The 15,131-nt window shown below is 38.4% G+C and overlaps 1 protein-coding gene across 11 annotated transcripts in view; it reads right to left on the bottom strand.

Annotated features, from left to right (window-relative positions):
- FBRSL1 (fibrosin like 1) overlaps positions 1–13,344 on the bottom strand; it is a 505,865-nt gene extending 492,521 nt beyond the window's left edge. For 10 of the 11 annotated variants that reach the window (XM_063454406.1, XM_063454397.1, XM_063454402.1 and 7 more), the window contains exon 1: positions 13,259–13,344. The gene's annotated coding sequence lies outside the window, so the exon portion shown is untranslated. Of the gene's footprint in view, positions 1–11,726; positions 11,754–13,258 lie in introns of all 11 variants that reach the window. The other variant, XM_063454399.1, reaches the window with a different exon arrangement.
- Between the last annotated feature and the right edge of the window lie 1,787 nt (positions 13,345–15,131).

Below are 15,131 nucleotides of genomic sequence, written 5' to 3'. Positions count from 1 at the left end.
TTCACGGTCTTGCCAATGCTGTTGGGGCATTGTCAGATTGTCTGTTAAACATATGCACAAAGATTTTTTTAAGAAGGGGGTCGCCATTAAGTAGATGTAGGAATTATATCATACCACCTTTATGGGTATTTCCAATCATGATATCAGAAGTTATATAGAAAACTAATTGAATCAATATGAGAAAGTAAACTGTTTTGTAATTTGTGTCAACCAGGTTTTGCGCATCATTCTCAGCTCAGTTACAGTGAGCTAGACTTTATAAGACCCAGCTATCTCCACGGCAACAATGGAGGATTTATTATGCTTCTTGTTTTAAATCTGGCCAGATCATTTATCTGTAATCATCCAGTATGCCTTGATAACTACTACTAAATAGATTAACTCCCCTGACCCAAACATATGCAGCCTAAGCTTTATTGCATACTTTTCCATATCGTGCTGATAGAAGGCATTGACTGCCTAATTTTATTTGACATTATGTTGTTCACTTATGTAGATACATTTTTTTGGATGGTCGTAACTACTGTACAACACTATATAAAAATAATGCAGTAGTGTTTAATTGAAAGACTTTATAGTTGCCTTGTCATGGTCAAGTGTGAGCCACTTGTTTACTTGAATACAAAATGTAAGCTTTACCAGACCCCTAAAATGCCAACAAGATGCTCAATTGAATAAAAAAAAACAAAAAGTAAAAAAAAAATAATTATAAATGTATGCTGTAAAAAAAAAAAAAACCCCAGAACAAAACAAACAAACCGCATGGTGGATCTACTTTAAAACTTTCTTTTTATACACTGCTAACCTCTGACCTCTTACTCCACTCACTTCGAAAGCATGTTGAGAAAAATAAAAGGGTATATAAACCAAACAAAGTGAAATCCAACTTTGCACTTTACTAGTTTAGCCTAAATGTTACTGAAGTGAAATTCTAATTCTCCAAGTTAAGCCAAGATTGCTGATCTGGAAACATTTTAGAACCTAACTATAGCAGCAGTATATAGAATTTTGCAACGTGTATTTCAGTTCACTGCAGTTCAATGTTGAATGAATAAGTCCTTCTAGTTTTTCCATTTTGCGCCACTCACGGTTTAGCGATCAAACACCATGACTATCAGACCCAATAAACAAATCATATTTTAAAATAAATTAGTGATTGGAATGGCTGTTGATCACAGCTTAGCATAAACCATTAATTCTATAAAAAGGCAATAGGCTGTATAATTAATGAGGTCTGCAGGATGCTGAATTTCATTCTTTATAAGCGTCCCTCAAACCACTGATTACAGAGGAACCGTCCCACATCTCCATACAGCCAGCTGCCACACTTGATCTCTCTCTGCCATCCTCACTTCACCTCCAAACACAGACTCGGCTGCTCATGTCTAGCAGTCTCTCTATTGAGAAAACAAACTCAATTCCAAACAGCCGAGCTCCTTGTGGATTGCAGTGCAAGCAAAGCCCTTTGGCTCATGCCCACCAAAGTAAATCTTTTTCAGAGGCTTGAGCGGGTAGGAGGAGCAGATCACATTCTTTATTGTGAGCAGATACGGGATAAAGTCCAAACGCTGATTTTACATTTAGTTATTGTCAGAAGCAAACTCAGACACATGAACTCTAGTGAACTGAAATTCTTAAAGGAAAACAGACAGTCTTTTTTATTAAGTAAAAGATGTATGTCTACATAGGAGTAAACATTCCTCTTGTCCCACCCTCATCTTTATTCTGACTCTCACACAAGGGCTGCATCAAAGACCTGTCTGGTCAGAAGCATGCTATATCAGACTAAAGACCATGCAGACAAAAAATAATAAGTGAATATTCTTGAATTCTGACATCATCTGTAAGGACTGGCTATCTGGAAACAAAATCTCCAGGCGTTTACAGAAGATTTCAAATTGCAGTTATGAGCTGGATAAGTGATGCTTTTGGAAAGTTAACTTACCCACAGAGCAGAGCAAGTGGTTCAGTTGACATGTGACGAGTATCGGTCATGCAATGTTTATGAGATATAGATATATATTCCACCGCTAATGCGGATTCTAAATTTCAGTATATATATAAAAAATAAAAAAAAAGTATAACCTCTTACAAGTACACTATTGGCAACAGAACCACTACAGCTTAACATAGTGCTTCTGGGCCATAGAGACTCTCCCTACAGCAGTGCAAATATGGCCTTTTCCAGGAAAAGGCCATGTTTACACTGCTGCTGAAGGCCACCTTTAGTGGCTGTCACTCTGACAGTCACTAGAGGGACTTGCTGGGTTTTGTCCTGCAATACCGATTTTCAGCACCTCTACTCTCTGCATGGAGATGCTGAAAGCTCCCCATAGTAATACACGGTCTCAATGCATCTCTAGGACAGGGATAGGCAACCTTTGGCTCTCCAGATGTTGTGGACTACATCCCCCATAATGCTGGCAAAGCATCATGGGAGGTGTAGTCCAAAACATCTGTAGAGCCAAAGGTTGCCTATCCCTGCTCTAGGAGGAGAGGCCGATTTGTGTAAAATAGCAATGTGCGGTGTATGCACAATAGTCTCCCAAATGCTTCCCTATGGGGAAGTACTCGATTTCCTGAGATCATCAGGGTTGATGATTGATGAGTCAGAGCAGCTGCGGATAAACTGGCATGCTGGGGGAGTAAAGATGAGTTTTCTTCATTCTGAAGGGCCCAATAGTTCAGTATAGTGTTATCAATAAAGAGGTGTATTCCTTTGAAGGAAATATAAGATACTACCACAAAGACAACTTTCAGCTTTAAAATCCATATTATGCAGATTTGCAACCTCCACATTAAATGTGATCCTTTAACTATTTATGCAGGATAAACACATGCCATCTCCAGATATTTTTAATTTACAGAATAGAAACACTTAATTCAACATGGTCCATTCATGAACCTGCCCAAAACTCCTAGACAGCCTCTATAGACGCTATGCAATCCTATGTCTCTTTAATGGAACAGGTTTTTTTCTTCTAATTTTAATTAAAGGGTTACTCCAAGCACTATGATCATTTGATGATGTAGCTGCAAGAGGACACAATCTCCAGACTGGCCAATGTCAACTCTGTTTAAATTTTCTTTGTACGGTGTGCCATTTGTTGGCCCCAAGATTAGCCAGCTGACATTTAGTGCACAAGCAAGAAGCACATCAGCAGAGGAGTTAGGAGCCTCAGGGACCCCTGCCAGGGTACTTCTGTCATTATAACCCTCACAGCATGCTTGGAGTAACTCTTTCATATAATGCTCATGGTACTTGTGTCGAGGTAGGTAACCTTCTTACCAAGGGCTCACATTGTTCATTTTCATCAGTCACGAGGGCAAGACAACCAGAGCAGACACAAATGTGAAAGCTGCCTGGATAAATCAGATGGTACTTATTTAATAATGGATAAACAAGACCACAAAGATGCAGCACTAGGCTTTACAAAATAATTTTAAATATTAGCACACCTTAAAAATAAAATACAAAAAATAAACTAGCTTACCAGCACAAATTGACATTGTGCTCTTATTTTCAAGTGTAATGCAGATAGACATTAGATGTCATCATTGTCCTTTGCAGCGTTACTCATTCTGCCTGATGTTGAGACAATCTTCAGTCTTAAAGCATAATAATTTTAGAATTCATCAAATTTGGATATTTTGGCCTAAAAACTTGCAATTCCCTGGTGAATTCACAACAAATCAAGGTATAGTGAATAAGGTTGTTTACTGGGGTACTTTAAGCCCTATGACTATTATTTATTTTATTAACAGAACACAGCTCTGTAATGTAGGTAAATGAAGCTTACTGTATTGCTTATTTTTTTAACGTGTCAGCCCCGTACAACACGTGGATGAACAAGTAGACCAGAAAATGATAGTCAAATGAGCTACAATGCACAGTCTGTGAATGCCATTCCCTCTTTTCTATCAACTCGCTTTTGAAAAGCTTTGTCAAAAATTGTGGCCATCCCCGCAGCCCAAAAACCAGCCCCTTGTCTGTCACAGTATCACTTCCACGTTATTAATCTAAAGCCAACACTAAACAGCAAAGAGACTAATCTGGCCCAAGCACACACACACACACACAACCTAATGCTGCCGTGGTTTAACAGCTTTTGACAGGTAATGCAAAGGGGAAAGAAAAAAAAACACCTTTTTGCATTACCTGAGCAAGAAACAAGTGGTTGGGCTTAGTGTGGCCATGGTTTTTGTAAAAAAAAAATAAAATAAAAAAATACTTGAACTTGGTATGTTAGAGAATAAGGTGAGCTTTTCCTAGCTTTAAAGGGGGTGAGCATGGGCGCTAAATAGTTAAACATTATGGGGTGAGGAATACAGGTTTGTGCTCCTTAATCCTATAGTGATCCTTTAACATTCAAGCAATACATTATTTATATAAAGAAAATGTTCATATGCAAAAGAACAGAAATGCAATTTAGAGAGAGACTTCCTGTAAACTAGATAACAATGAGTCATGTGAAAAGTTAAAAAGGACCACTCCAACCACTATAACCAGTTTGTAGAAGTTAGAGTGTTCTTTTAACATCAATAAATACCCAGGACGGTCTTGTAAATTTGTTCAAGCAGGGTCCTCATCAACCTATTATTGCGGTCAAAATTTGCAATAGTTTTGTTAGTAAAGTCCCTCTTTATATTCTAGTAACGCGCTGCGGGATACGTTGGCGCAATATAAAATGTAATTAATTGTATTATTATAAGCTAAAGTTTCCATTTTACGTGAAATACCACATATAAATTTTATTTCAATATGTTATTAGTAATTGTAGCAGTGACTGTCTTCTCCCAATATTGCAAATTTGAGACTTGGATTGCATTTCGGTTTCAAAAATAGTCTGCTACACACTGTTCTTTTGGTTAAAGTATGTATTTACTATAAGCTCCTGGGTGCTAGAGCAAATTAACTTCATAACAATTATTATTCAGATCTCAACCACATGCACTTTACAGGAAAGAAAAATAGACCTTTCTCTAGAAGTGATTATTGCTCAAATTACTTATAGTTATCAGGCATTTTAAACAGACCTCCAAATAAGTCTTAAACCTTTTTTAACTGCTAAGAATAATTCAGATTTTTTTTTCCTTTTTGTCATAAAACATTATTCCAGTACCTTTTATTATACAATTTAAGTCCCCAGGGTTCTAACTTTAATGTCAGGTAATGTATATTTCTGCTTCTACATTACACCGCTAACAATAAAGGTTATCTCCATGTGAAGGCTGGAAGCCTCTGTACAAAGAATGTATTATTAGAAAAGGCTGTGGTATGTACTCAGTTTGGTGGACAGAAGCCACTGCGTAACCGTAACCGTTAGATACACATGTACTAGAAGCAATACCTACCAACTGTTTTTCCCAATTGTATTGTACTATTGTACGGTGGGTTTGTGTATGTGTGTGTGTATATATTTATGTATGGCAGTAAAGATTCTATAATCACGACTACTTTGTATTTTTAGACATGAGCAATTTTGGCATTTTTACCATGTTCCATAATTTCTTGAACTCAGACCATCAAACCGTATTACTAAAAAGATAGAAGGGGAATTTGGAAATAAAAAGGCCTGCTTATACTGTGGTTAATATGCACATAGTGTAGCAATAATCATATTTTCTTATGCTGATTATGGAAACACCTCACAACAAATATATTTTCAAATATTTGTAGGAATCCCAAGACTGTTCCATATTCACTATGCTGCGTCTACAAGTTCAACTGTGATTGCAGTAACCAAAACGATGTAGAAAATGCAGGGTGTTTTAACATAACTAGTCATTCTTCTTGCAGACGGTTTATCAGCAATTTGTGTAGGGTAGTGGGGTTCATTGATATGTTGTATGTTTTGTGAAGCCTCTGTGTGAAAATTAGAAGGAAAAAAAAAAAGGTTGGCTTCTGTCTAATAATAAAAAGAAACAGGTTATGTTGCTCTTCTACATGTCTGAGTAGAGCAAGTTGCCCCTATTCCATATTGACAAACTACTTTGCATGGTATAGCTTTATGAAATACTCATGCTGACTGCAATGGAATTACATTGAAATTCAAACAAATACCAGATATCATTAGTAGAGACACCTTTGCCTGGTGGTAAAGCCTATAGTTGACACAGGCATAGTTCCATTGTCAACTTTTGACCAATTCAAGTAGCCACTGTGACAATACGTGATCTATGAGCTCCTGATGTGTCATGGGACCCTCCATAGATTTCAGAATTATAGCCTGGTTAATGCACAAGAGAACAGCACTGATACAGCTCCTGGTAGATTAAGGAGCTGAAGAAGATGGCAGTGGCCATGTTGGACAGCTTCAGGTAAGTATACAACCTTTAAGTGCACCATGTAACCACTGGACACCAATCGTAGAGGTAATAATCTTTGGTGGTCTTTACAAAATAAATAAAAGGCACTGAAAATTGGCAGATCCATTTTAACAGCTTTTGGTGGAGTTTAAAGCATTACAATGCAGAGTGTGAGCTTGAAAAGGAAAATCAAGACAGAAAATTGTCCATTGTGGTTTTCTAATGAAGGGGAGATTAAAGGGATACTATAGGCGTAAAAACAACTTTATCTTAATGAAGCAATTTGTGCGTATATATCAAGCGTCTGAAGTCTTACTGCTCAATTCACTGCCATTAAGGAGTTAAATCACTAGTTTCTGTAGCCCTAGCCACACCTCCCCTGGCTGCAAATGACACTGCCTGCATTAAAACAAAAAATTGTTTCATTTCCAAAATCAGATGTAACTTACTTTTAAAGTTTATATCTCCTGCTCTGTAAATTGAATTACAGACAAGAGGCTGCCGCAGGGTCTAGCGAGCCAATAACAGAGCAGGAGATAAGAAATTCTAAATTAAACTCCATTTTCTCTTAAGGTAGTGTAAACATTATATAACTGTACAGGAAGTGTTTTGGAAGGCTGAGTAATTCACATGCAGGGAGGTGTGACGACGGCTGCATAAACAAAGTGATTTAACTCTTTAATGGCAGAGAATGAACAGTGAGACTGCAGGGGCGTGATCTATACACCAAAACTGCTTCATTAAACTGAAGTTGTTTTGGTGACTGTAGTGTCCCTTTAATAGGGAATATGCTGCCCAGATAGTCAAATGAAGTAGGATTGTACAGCCTAGACTCAGACAATGCATGCACATGTCAAAAGCTGAATGCTACTAGTTTCCCCTCTGATATCATGGGGGAGCAAATAGCTATAGGGAATTTTGCAAATCAGTACTAAAATAGATAAGATTGGAGACAAGAATGGAGAGCTTCTTGTGGAATAACATATGCAAGGAATAAAAGTGGCATTTGTGTTTTCTTTGCCTCTTTAATGAGTCCACGTCTAGTGGCTGTCAGTTTGGCAATCACTAGAGTCACTTATGCTGCACCTACCATGTAAGTTTCTGTCAATTGGAAGCCCCATAGGAAAGCATTGATTCAGTAGTATTCATAATGCTATAACGTTTCTTTACCAATAGATCTGGAAAGGGTAGGGAATAATCATTAAGTGATTATTTTTACAAAGAGTTGTTGGCAGAAAATATCCCCAAAAAACAGGAATAATTCTAATTTTTCTAAGGTATTGCAGGAAATAAGATGGCTGCTCCTGATTATTTTGTAAAATGTATCATCACATGCTACCAGCATAAATTTATACTGTGAAAATTCTGTTCCCTAAACCGTACTATCAATGTCTACAAAACATAAAATAACAAAACCAATACAAAATATAAACTTTAGAAGCAACGCTGATGCTCTTGTAAGTAGTAAGGATACAGATTAATGTAAATGGGGTTCTATTTTTAAGTACTAAAATGCACAGCAGGTGATGAAGTATATGCTGGATGAGTTTTCCCAACAACACTTTGGGCTATAGACACGGCTGCACATAACAGAAACCATTGTGATGTTTTGTATTGGCTACCAGTCGCACAGCCAAAGATCTTGAATATCTGAAAACACAAGCTACTATAGAGGATGTGGACAACTTGTTTTACTACATACCATACCTATTTTAACATATTGATTATAATTGGGGGAAACAATCTTGCAAGGCTTATGTTTTGTTTTTAGCTTACTCCTGGTTATCCTTATCGCCAACTGTATTGATACGCTGTTACCTGCACCTTCCTCAACCATGAAAGGCCTATTTTACCAACTACTCCTGACCTTGGATTGTCCTGAATTTTGCTCTCCAATCAAGATTTGGTGTACCACAAATATCACAATGGTCAACTAGTCCTACATCCACTTGACTTATTTCTCTGAAAATGCCCCTCTGCACTTCTGTGAAAGCCAACATGCTAAATGCAGTGTGTAGGCAGACAGTACATTTTAAAAAATAATAAAAAAACAAAAAAAACAACAGACAGGATGTCTGTTCACAGCTGTAAGATTTAAGGGCTCCTCAACCATTACTATTTTCTGTTTTTATGGCCTTCTGTTATGTTGACATTGTTTCGCCTCTACCACATTTGGTATCTACCTCTAATTCTACTAGTAGCAAAGGGCCTGAAGCGATTTGCCAAAGCTAGTCATGTAACAATTGACTATACTTGTAAAATGGTTGGATTTTGTCCATTTAAGCAGAAACCCATGTTCTTGTGCAGTGAAAATGTTTAACATCTGTGGAAAATCAGTAACTCGTATAGCATGTCTGGCTATTTCTACGCACTGCTAGCGTATTAATGGCAAGCTGTAAAGAGCAGGAGCAGTAATTACCGGATGGATCTTGCCTACAAGAGAAGCTGCCAGCAGTGTAATGTCATACAAGGCATTGAGTTATACTGTGAGATACATTTTTTTTTGTGGTCACCAATCTCAAATAAGTGTAAAGAAAATTATATACACATTCGAAGAAAGACATTGCCCCTAAAGAACTGCATTCTGAATAATCATATAGTTAAGTGGTAAAATATATCACACTGAATGGAGAGGTTGAGCAAACGAGAGGCATCTCTGAGATGTGTGATTGTTCCAGAACATCTGTATTTTCCCCATAATAGTTTTGCTTAGACAGAAAGTATCAATTCAGTCCCTTACAGAGGAGTTCACAGATAATATTTTTCTGTGGTTAGTCACGTTCTCGTGGTGTGGGTAGGGACTGCCATAATTATTGGGTAGGAGACCAAGAATGGTGGTGGCTGCATTTGAAAATCATTGCTTAAAATAAAAAAAAAGTCTGGCCTTTATGAGCTGTGATATTTATAGTTGCTATTAATAACATAACATATAGAATTTGATTTATAGGAGCAAAATATTGGGCAAGTACTTTGGGAGTTAATTCAAAGCATGCAGATTTAGCCGTCTTGCTGATAAAGAAGCCTCTGGGGGCTTCCCATGACCCTGTGAGTTATTTCATAGATTATAGGAATTTATATCCCTAGATTTATTAAGATATTTAAATACATGAATATCATGAGTCGAGTTATTTACTGTGAAAATCAAGTCAGCCGGCTTCACCAATGTTAACATGCACTGTGACATGTGATGGAGAAAAAAAACAACAACAAAACAAACATAAAAAAAGTAAATATCAGCTCCAGGGCACCTCTCATTCTTATCTAAACAAAAGCTGCCTTTGAATCCTAAGCAAGCAAGACACAGAGAGAAAGGCCTGAATTTCTTCTTTCAGCAGTAAAGCTCTGATTCTCTGGAGAATCCCCCAACAGCTGCCTCACAGGGCTTACTCCTACCTCTGGGATTTCAATGAACATTACCAAATTTCTGCTTCCAAGACCCTACAGAGATTGGGTAAGCCCAGGGGGGAAAGCTTGCCTTAAAACATTTTTACATTATATATACACAAAACACACACACACACACACACACACACGATATATATATATATATATATATATATATATATATATATATATATATATATATACACACACACACACACACGCACTCATACATACATACATACATACATACATACATACATACACACAAAATGATAGCAGCATATTATATTTGTCCACTTTCAGGTTTATTTTGGATTTCACTATGTTCCTTAGCTTGTTCTATTACCCTTTTGCACCACGAAAACAGCTTTGACTATGTAAGTAGTAAGGTTTAATAAAAAGGTATTTAAAGGAGCGTCTGCTGGTTTAATAAATAAATTCACAGTTCTGTTCTCAGAATGGAATGCACCAATCTTCTTAACTCCCAACAGAGAAAGGATACCCTTTAGATCAAAGTGATATACTAGTGTGCCTCAAAACTAAGTGTGCTCATTTGTTTGAAAGTCTATGGAACAAAAGTTAAGTCCATAACAGTCAGGCAGTGAATAAGCAATTCTGTCAAATCACTGGCAACAGCATGGAAGCAATAACTCCTCCCTTTCACCAAACACTTTTCTCTTTTTCTACATACTGACAGCCTTGTTCACAGAGGGCACAATGGATACACCACTGCCTTCCCTGTCACATGGCAATCGGTCCCCACAACAATATATGCAGGTCAAAGCTCAGACTGTCTCCTCTTGCCTAACAGTTAATATTCAGTTAACGTAAGTACCTGCACAGAAATTGAACACCAATTGGGCTTGGCAGCATTAAAAGATGTGGAATGTTACTAATGAAGTTACTTCATAAAGTGCGAGGCAATATAATTTAATGAACCAGTGCATTAGTCTTATATGAAGAGGCAGTTGAAAAAAAATTAAGAGTGCATGTTAGAAGGATGTCTTCACATGAGCAAAATGAAAGTCAATTGAGAAGGCCACCTGTGTTAATATCAGGACAGTTATGAACATATGTACGGTTGTCTGCAAACAGTTTAAATGACAGGCACACTACTCATGTATGGTGGCCTTTTTAAGACAAGTTAGACAATACAACCAGGAAATGCTGTTTTTCGAATTGCACCCCAGAAATCCAACATAATACCAGGCACCACACTATATAAATGTGTCAATTTATCAACAATTTTCATTAATGCTGCACAGGAATCTCGACATTCCATACAATAAAGGCCCCTGACTCACTGTACACATTATTAACAAGTGGCACTAATCACTATTTAAATGTCCTATTTTACTTATAAATTGGTTTCCCTCTTGAGAACATAAATCACACTAGTCTCACTGTTAACTTTGAATTCACCATTTATTCAGGTACATGGACCTTTCCCCTAGATGAAAGAGCCTACATAACAAACGGTTTTACATGAGAATAAAAGTAATTAAAACATTCTAAACGCATGACATTACTCAAACAAGGCACTACCTTCCTCCATGGTGATGGCCTAATACAAGGTCTAGCATCCCTCTCTCCCCGCAGATTACAGGTTTAAAACTTCCTTTATAGCCCACGCTGTGCTGGTCTCTCCGCTGGCCCCGCCTCGTTGGCCGAGATCATCAGAATTGAGGATCTCAGCCAATTTGAAGCTTTCCCATAGGAAAGCATGGCGGTGTATTGCGCATGCGTGGCAAATCGCCACGCTACGTCAATCACCATCAACATTAATCTGTAGAGGTTGTGGTGACTATAGAGTCCCTTTAACATCAGACTGGCTCTTATTCTCTACCAGCAATATAACACAGATTATTCTTACAAAACCATAACTATAACATATGTATTGGAAGCATTCAATAGAAAAGGGTGCCAAATTGTACAAACTTCAACAGAGAAACCATTCAGTTAGATTTGGCTGCATTACTATTGCTGGGAAGAGAGGATACAATCAAGCAAACACAAAAATCAACATATCTGACCTGTGATCTATGTTCAAGGATCCAATTCTGTATAAGGAAATAAAGTAATAATACATGTCAGTATATTTGTTTTTTTTTACAGGGTACTTCACAATAAAAGCTCTCTCAGCAGTTTCCTTAAGAGGCACATAATCTTCCTAACACAACATATACCTCCATTTCCTGTTATCTTATTTGGTAACACAGTCTACTCCATTAATGGAATGTTATGTTACATCTTATACTGCCCTTCAGATAATCTTCATTGGGTCCAAGTTTCCTTTATAAAACTACTCATTTAAATGTATTTTTATATAAATTCGATTTATAGCACATATGACTTCACATACATTTGCAGGATGCTTATGTATTATTAATAAAAACCACAACAACAAAAAATAAAAGAGTAAACTGATGTGTTGCTCATTCTTAAACTGTCCCCAGCAAAATAATATGGCCTTGTTCACAACTTAATCATGCAGATAATCTGTAATTGGTCAAAAGCAGCAGTTACCATGAATATTGTCTGTATGGGTCCTATTTTTGAACAATCTGCCAGTGAACACTCAGCAAATAAACAACAAAAGGAGTCACAAACTATGTTCAACTGTGATATATGGTTACTATAACTACATACTTGGGCAAACAGCATTACAAGCAGACACAAAGGGAAAATTTCACATTTTAGTGGGATTTATTCTTTGCTCTAGTGATTTACATAAATCAAACATTAGGCACATACTAGATCACAATCCCTTGGGTGATTTTATATATATATATATATACACACACACATACATATATAAATACACACACATATACTCTTACATTTATATTCAGAAACACACAAATGATACAGTCTTCAACAGATTAGATAAGTACTTCAGCCAAGATGTATCAATCATTTGTCATAACTGCACCCAGTTCCTCATTAGTTCGAAATGACTACAAGTTAAGATTGTAAGCTCCAGGGTCAAGGCATAAATCTACATGTCTCCTAGCCTGGCATCCTTCACGTACCCACTTTATCAGGTTTCATATGATTTTAATGCCTGGCATGTGTAGGATGTCGCTTCCTCTTATAATACCAGCCTGGCTGACTGGCTGGCTGGCCAAGCCTCTTTAGAGTTGTAGTCATTGGGACCTACGTTTCCACCAGCCTTGCTCCAATGAAAGCCCTTCCAATCTATCTCTCTATCCCAGGCTGATTTATTATCTCTGTTTAACAAATAAATCTGGAATGGAGTACACTGTGCATGCAGAGTCCATGGCACAGACAGAGACTGGCGAGCAGGCTGTGATCAGGGACTCTCCCCCAGGCAGCCATGGCTCAGTGGCCCCCGGCAGCCGGCATGCAGGGCATTTAATGCCAATACGTCACTGTACCTGGCTGTTTATATTAATCCCCCCCTTCCCCCCGCCACCTAAACTGCCCGACACGGATGTCCCCCATCCCCCCGCCCTCCACACCCCTCCTCTCTACCCCCCCAGGGGGGCTGGGGTCCCGGTGACGGTGTCCTTGTAATGGACAGACATGAAATCGGTTACTTAACTGCACGGCGGCGGCTCCGGGCGGTCTCTATGGGGACGGGTTGACAGTAGTGCACGGAAAGGATACATCCGCCAGGCGAAAAGGAGGAGGTAAAATCACTCCGCTGCACCAGCCTCCGAAAGAAGTCCCAAACACAGGCTGCTTGATTGTGTTGTGAGAGGGAGGAGGGAGGAGAGAGAGAGAGAGAGAGAGAGAGAGAGGAGGGAATCACACAGCACAGGCCGTGCTTGGAATTACATGGGAGAGAGTGGGGAGAGCACCAGGGTAGGGGAGGGTCCCCAAGTATTGCCTGACTAGTCTTATAAGGGGGGAAATAGACTTGGGTTTCCCCCCAGTGTTAGTTGAGTGATGATAGAAGTGTGGAGAGTCTGTAGATAAGAGAAGTTGAGCATCATAGGGCAGAAATGACAAAATCATTTTTTCACAAAATCCTCATTAGTTCACTAGGATATTGTCACTTTTAGGCAAAAAATTATATTTTGTTTTTGGAAAGCTCTAAGCAGTGCTGTAGATAATTGTAGTGTTTATGGTGAAAAGATTGTATAGATACTGGGATCCCAGCTTTTGTCAGTTTGTAAGTAGTTCGACAAAAAAAAAAAATATGGTGCAAACTGCTCCAGCCCAGTCCTGCTAATGCGCCCTCCGAAAATGCCAACACTGTCAGAGTGTCATTGCCACCTGAAGTTGGACGGCTAATGCAAGGCGAAAGCCCTGTTTGTTTGTTTGCTTGTTTTCTGTCGATCCTCTTGAAAACTCTTCGACAAGACAAAAACTGTTCACAAACATGCTAATTACTGGTGAATTCCTGGCAACTTTGAGTTTAGTCAATAACCTTGATTCTGCCTGTGAGTGTGACAGAAGTAAGAAGCCCATGAGAAAAAGATTGTTAGGATTCCTTGAAAGGAGTGTGGCATATTAAAATGATAAACAGAGCGTGGGTTTGTAGTGGGATGAGATTATCTACCCCCAGTTATATGGAATTTATGTTCAAACATGATTATCACTGGCTACAATTAATATTTGATTTCCCTTTTTTCGGGGGTCGAAAAATTAATTGAGTGGTGTTATTCCGGCATCACAAAACCTTTAATTGAGATCAGTGCAGCTTAGAGGGGTACACTGAAGGTAGGTACGTTCGTGCAGGGTTCACCAAACTCCCTAATTCTTCAAGCTACTTCTGTACGTGTGTGTCCAGGTACACAAATTGCTGAGAATTAGGTCCTTACCTGTGCTTTTTGACACCTGGCTACTGAAGAGCCATGTGCCTCTGTATTGCCCAAACATTCTGAATTTGGCACTAATAATGTTTCCAGATCTAAATACAAGATGGTCACTCTAAATGAGCAACATAGGAGATTAACAGAAAGGATAGGGCCAAAAAGAGAGACTGGGGGGGGGGGGATGACAATCAGACGAGAGTAATTCATAAGAGACAGCAAAAGCAGCATAGTAAATAGGACAGTGGATCTAGACCCAACAGGGTTTCATTTGGAGTAACAAGCAGCAATAATCAATATTTGTGTTACTCTGTTTGGGTTAACTCACTATGGGGAAGATTTATCAAGGGAAAACGGGTGCTATATTCAGTGCAAAGTGCTAATTGTTGAGAAAAAAATGTATTGGTCTCCACAGTGATTACTCTAGTGTTTGCATTGGAATAGCAACTTTTTTTTACTTGATAACCTGCCCTTGGTGACAAACCCTTATTGTCACAGAGCAATAACTTGATTTATCAAGTCTCTGTTTTAAAGGATTGCTCCAAACACCATAATCACCACATCACACAGTATTGGTTATTAAGAAGTGCCCAGACCCCCCCACCACCACCACCACACTTCTAAGACTCAAGTCATTTTAGAATGGTTTGACTTCTT

This window comes from Pelobates fuscus, chromosome 5 (genome assembly GCF_036172605.1).
Source record: "Pelobates fuscus isolate aPelFus1 chromosome 5, aPelFus1.pri, whole genome shotgun sequence".
Classification (NCBI taxonomy): domain Eukaryota; kingdom Metazoa; phylum Chordata; class Amphibia; order Anura; family Pelobatidae; genus Pelobates; species Pelobates fuscus.
Note: the sequence above shows the minus strand (reverse complement) of the source record. Positions and strands in the feature narration are given on the sequence as shown.